General features: G+C 34.1%; 1 long non-coding RNA gene across 1 annotated transcript; it reads right to left on the reverse strand.

Moving 5' to 3' along the window:
• Positions 1-3085: 3085 nt before the first annotated feature.
• LOC123918538 lies at positions 3086-5903 on the reverse strand. The gene is made up of 3 exons (XR_006812837.1): positions 5342-5903; positions 3848-3983; positions 3086-3447 (listed from the first exon to the last, which is right to left on the reverse strand). It is a non-coding gene; the product is annotated as an uncharacterized LOC123918538 (long non-coding RNA).
• Positions 5904-6128: the final 225 nt, after the last annotated feature.

Below are 6128 nucleotides of genomic sequence, written 5' to 3' on the forward strand. Positions count from 1 at the left end.
CCACTTGTTTACACCACACCCTCTTCGGCCCCCGGAGTCTACCTCTCCGTGCTCCCGAAAAATGCTTGCCTCCAATTGCCCTTGGATTTTTAGGACAATACACAAGCTAAACCATACCCTCTTCAAACCCCGGATTGTAGCTTTCCGTACTCTTGAAGATATGCTTGCCTCCAACCAACCTTGGAATTTTTAGGTGGTTTCACAAGCTGCAACCTCAAACTCTCCTTGTGTCCAACTACCTCCAGCAGTCTAACAAGTTACCAAGCTTGATCACCGTTGCTTCCACACAAGGTCTCCATAGCCATACCACTTTGGTATACCTCCACCTCAAACCGAGATTCCTCCACCAAAGCCTTAAACCGGTATATCCACTATGTCTTCCACCTTGTAACTGAGTATTCTTACCACCGCCTCTCCAGGCTGATGTTGAGTATTCTTCCACCGCCTCTCCAGGCCGATGTTGAGTATTCTTCCACCGCCTCTCCAGGCCGATGTTGAGTATTATTACCACCGCCTCTCCAGGCCGATCAGCAAGCTATGAGTGTCAACTGGTGACTATGAGTGCTCCCGCACTCTCATAGCCTTCCTCCTCATCAACGGCAACATGAGCTGACGAACTACCGCTGCCCCTTCTCTGAGGACAGTCCTTCTTGAAGTGACCCGGATCCTGACAATAGAAGCATCTGAACTTGCCACCATTATCACCTTTTGGCCTAGACTTTGACCCATATTTCTTCCCCTTTCCTCTACCGTCGTTCTCACTTCTATCCCTCATCACATTTAACCCTTCCGCACTATCATCAACCCTCAAGTCTCTCAACTTTGTCAACTCCTTGGTCCTCAAAGCTGATTGAACTTCATCCAATGTGATAGTACCTTCTTTTCCATAAAGCAATGCATCCTTGAGATTTTCAAGTGACTTGGGTAAAGCACACAACAAATGAAAGGCCTTGTCCTCGTCTTCCAAATTCACGTCAATGTTCGCCAAGTCGTCAATGATCTTGTTGAACTCTGAAAGTTGCTCCACCACAGGCTTGTTCTCCACCATTCGAAAGAAAAACAACCGTTCTTTCAAACACTGCTTATGTGCCAAAGACTTCGTCATATACAACGCATCCAGCTTGGTCCACATAGCCGCCGCAGTTTTTTCTTTAGCTACTTCCCTCAACACATTATCCGCGAGGCACAAGATAATGACACTCAAAGCCTTATCATTCATCTCGCTCTTTTCTGCGTTCGAGAGAGTATTTGGCATATTCGATATGCCCAACAATGCTTCAACACACTTTTGTTGTGTTAATATTGCCCGTATCTTCACCTTCCACAAACCGAAGTCATTTTTACCGGTGAACTTCTCAATCTCCCACTTAGAACCCATGATACTTAATTCGTTTGATCCCTTGCCCCACGGTGGGCGCCAATTGTTGTGAATTCATCTTAAAATCACACCAATGAATAACTTGATGTGTGGAGCAAATCGAATAAGCAATCAAAACGTGGAAATAGCAATAATAATCACGAACAAAAGATAAGTAATAAAACTGTAAAGAACACGAAGCAATTGTTTACCCAGTTCAGTCAAAACCGACCTACTCTGGGGGAGAGAGCCACTCTCCGTTCCACTATCAATGAAAAGCTTGATTACAATGAGATTCTCAATTGGGTTACAAGAATTAGACTTCAACCCTAATTCTACCCTTTTCCCAAATCTCTTCCCGTGACCAAGAGATTTCAATGAAAGTGTTTCCCAAGGTGATAGAATGATTACCCAACCCTAGAGTCTTTACAAGATGTTTCTCTTATAACCCTAGTATGTATGTTGGCCTCAGAAACCCTAAAAACCACCTAAAAATCAGAAAAAACGCATTGCCTATAAATAGGCTCGCGCAGGCTGCGCCTCGCGCAAACCTCACTGCGCCTCGCGCAGGAGGCAGTGGCTAAAGCTCCACCTGCATATCACAGCTGCGCCTCGCGCAGGAGGCAGCAGCTTAACTTGTTTTTTTCTGATCATAATTTCAAGGCAATTACAACAGATCTAAATTTGATTTTGGTGATTCATTTTTTCTCTTTTTCAAATTTTTCGGTTTGGCATACTCAGTGTTTGTTGTATTACTAGTTAGGAACCCGTGCAACGCACGGGCGAGAGCGATTGTATTATTTGATTAAATACAACACTTAGACAATTGGTTGTTAACATAAGACAATCATATAATAAAGACATATAATAATATAATTGTTGTTATAGTTTTTTTTTACTAAATAATTGTTGTTATAGTTAAACCAACAAACAAACAATAACTTAAGAGTATCATCTAGATAATTAAAGTAGATAGAGTTCGAACTGAAAAACATATAAACTACAACATATCAAACATAATTACTTATATGATTTATTTATATATAATAACAATAGTATATACTATAGCCTCCCGTGTTATAAGAATTGAACAATAAAGAATGATAAAAAATTTAACTATTAACTATACAATAAAATGACACAGAATCGAGAAATAAATTACTTAATTATAGGATTTATTTATATATAATATAAATAGTCTATATTATAGTCTCCCGTGTTATAAGAATTGAACAATAAATAGTGACAAAAAGTGAACAATAGTCTATACTATAGCCTCCCGTGTTATAAGAATTGAACAATAAAGAGTGACAAAAAATTTAACTATTAACTATACAATGAAATGACATGGAATAGAAGAACAAATTACTTTGTATGATTTATTTATATATATAATATCAAAAGTCTATAGTCTCCGGATGTTATAAGAATTGAGTATCTTTCATTTTCTATAAGCGGATTTCTTTTGATTTGTTGTGTTTCATTTATTCTCTTTCGCAAGCTCCACACACTTTTCTTCTCTCTGTAACCACGTTTTAGGTTATTAGTGTTCTTCATAAATGATTCGGTCAATACATATAAATCAGGTAAATGGGATGATAGTCATTTTTTATGCAATTCTTTAATTTTATGATGCAAATGGGTTATGAGATGATTATAATCATTTTGTATGCACCGTGTTTAATTTTATGATGATTATTCTTCAATTGAAAACTAATAATAATAGAGTTAAAATAGGAAAAATTATTTGAGAAGGTTACAACAATGATACAATATTCAAGGTTTCAGTGGAGGGAGATTATCATCATAATAAAATTAACAGATTAATAAACGGTGTAAGTTTAAAGGGGAGGTGTTTGTCTATTTCAATAGACTTTAGGGGAGGTTTGTGTCTATTAAAAACTTAGAGGGGGTGTTTTTGTCATTACAATAGAATTTAGGGGAGGTCATTGTAATTTTCCCTTAATTATACAATATGACATGAATTTAAAGTGAACATATATCCTATTGAGATATCACAGAAGCCGCCACATAAAAACTTGGTCATCTCCCAAGAAGTTCAACCTCTTCATGATAAACTTTTCTTGCTCCTGCCATATACCCCGTGTGTAAAAAAAATATTAGTCACAACCAAAGAAAAAAACATTCATTCAACTCATACATGTTTTTTTTTCTTCCTAATTTGAAACATGTTAAGTTAACAAACGAAAATGTAAACAACGGTGCATATTAAAAACTCAGCCAATCAATCCCAAACATATCTAAGTTTGGAGGACACAATAACTAATCCCAATAAAATCCACATATTAAGACTTTCTATTTTATTCTTGGCATGCACATTGATCTTACCTTATAACGTACACTACTTGGCTACAAAGCAATACTCAATGTGGTTTGTCCCAAAGAGCAAACACTCATAAAAAATCTTACTAAAAAGGTCGAACAAAGTAACAAAAAATTAAATCATAGTTAAAGAGTGAAGACACTTACTTATGTATAGAACTTGACAAATGTAGAGTGTGTAGAATTCGATTTAAATCCTCCCACAATGAACTTTCTTAATCTGCATATATTCTCCTTTTTTTTCCTATAAAACTTTCTTAATCTGCATATATTCTCCTTTTTCCTATAAAAATAAACAAAACACTGTTAAAATATGCAAGTCTATTTGAAATGAGAAAGTATAAAATAGGCTTCAAAATCAAAAAGATTAATAATGTCATAGCTCATGTGGCTACTGAGTAGATAGAACCAAATAAGATACATCAATTGAACTTTCTTCTTTGCCTCCTCTTCTAAAAAAAGACACAATAAATAGTCATTCAAAGTCCACAATGCATATTCAAAGGGAAAATAGTACTGACTAAGGATTATATTCATGAAGCTATCTTGTTGCTTTTTCTATGAAACTACAAATGAATGGTTCAAACCCATATCTCAATCAATTGCAAACTGCTAAAATACAATCAATAATCATGAAACAATTAATTAATAATAATAAAAATGAACTTGACGATAAACGCAGAGGCTGCAGTTTTGTGTTTCTTCAGTACCATAAAAGAACATAAGTTCCTAGTATTAACTATCATTGTGAGAGAGAAATCCAAAATCATACAAAAAGTAGTAATAATAGTAAAATTAGGTTAGAACACATCAAGGAGATTTGTACCAAAAACAAAAAAGAACACGTCAAGGAGAATAATCTGCAGTTTTTGATCATGTACTCAGTTGTATTTATAGCATATATGGGAAGCTAGTAGGATAGCCTAATTACCTAAAGAAACAACAATGACAATGTTAACTTTTATGCTACAAACTAACTGAGATAGTTATAACTTACAACTAACTGCAAGAATTTAGAACACTGCAAATACTATAATCATGAGTTATGCTTAACAGTTTGAACTCTGGAGTATGATTTTCATATTCCTATTAGTTGTCTTTCATAAAATACCAATATAAGCCTAGTCTGGTAATAAAAAATCAGCTAAACACAATAGAGTGTTTGAAATTGTGTGATACTTTCTTACGCCAACAATGTGAAGATATATCTGAAATCATAATTTTTATCGGCTATAGCATCCAGGCATAGGGGTATGGAGTCCTGGTGTGAAGAATCAAAATGTTATAAAATCGAACAATGTTATTTTTGATGAGGATAACTATTGGATTGTGAGAAACAGGGTGTGCCATGATCAATTGCTAGTCTAAATGAATCTACAAAACCATAGTGAATGTAGATGGTACATTCAAGAAGATAAAGACACAACTGGTAGTAAAGGAAATATGTTTAAAATCTCATATTAACATTAGAAGAGAACATACACAATCAAATCCATTCTAATCACATATCAATGTAAACATGGGTTGATTAACATGTGGTAAAATCAAACCACTAATCTGAGTAGTTCCAATAAATCTAATCAAAGTACATAAGAGAATTCATTGTTACAGAACTAAAGAGGTTACAACACATACACTGACCTAGTATTGAGAGATCACATACGCCACCACATAAAGAACTTGGTCATCTACCAAGAAGGTGAACCTCTTCAGAATAAACTTTTTTTGCTTCTGCCATCTACAATTGTGTAAAAAAAAATTGTCACAAACAAAGAAGAAAATATTCATTCAACTCATACATGTTTTTTACCAAATTTGAAACATGTTTTTCTTCTCCCACACAAAAGGACAATAAAATTATTAACTGAGAAAGTGAGCACCAACTTTCCATAATTCAAAAAATGTGGAGTTGTGGACCAATGTTCAGTATATAAATTGAGCAAGTTCATATTTTGTATAGGACTGTTAACAAAGATGAATGATAATTAACAACAAAATACAAATCTTCAAAATTATTGGTCTGATATAGACATAGGGTGGAGGTTTTAGACATTCACCTTTGAAATGTTATAGTGATATTATGAGGATACTATATTTGTAATTTGTTTCACAAAGAAATCAAGAAAAGTACTTGGTGTATACAATAACAATGCAGCAGAAGTGTAAACAGCAGATGAAAACAAATAAAAATTTAAAATGTCCATACTCAATATGATGTAGGAGGATTTCTTCTGTATATTATTATTTTAGTTAGATTTAGTTTTATTATATTTTAGGTTGATTCCTTATTTTTATATTTCACCTAGGTTAGTTATTTTTATATTTTAGGTAGATTTGTAATTTTTATTTAGCTAGGTTTGTTATTTTTATTTTTACAATCTTTAGGAGATATGTTAATTTTATTTTTCACTCCTATTTAAACTAAATT

Source organism: Trifolium pratense, linkage group LG3 (genome assembly GCF_020283565.1).
Source record: "Trifolium pratense cultivar HEN17-A07 linkage group LG3, ARS_RC_1.1, whole genome shotgun sequence".
NCBI classification, from domain to species: Eukaryota; Viridiplantae; Streptophyta; class Magnoliopsida; order Fabales; family Fabaceae; genus Trifolium; species Trifolium pratense.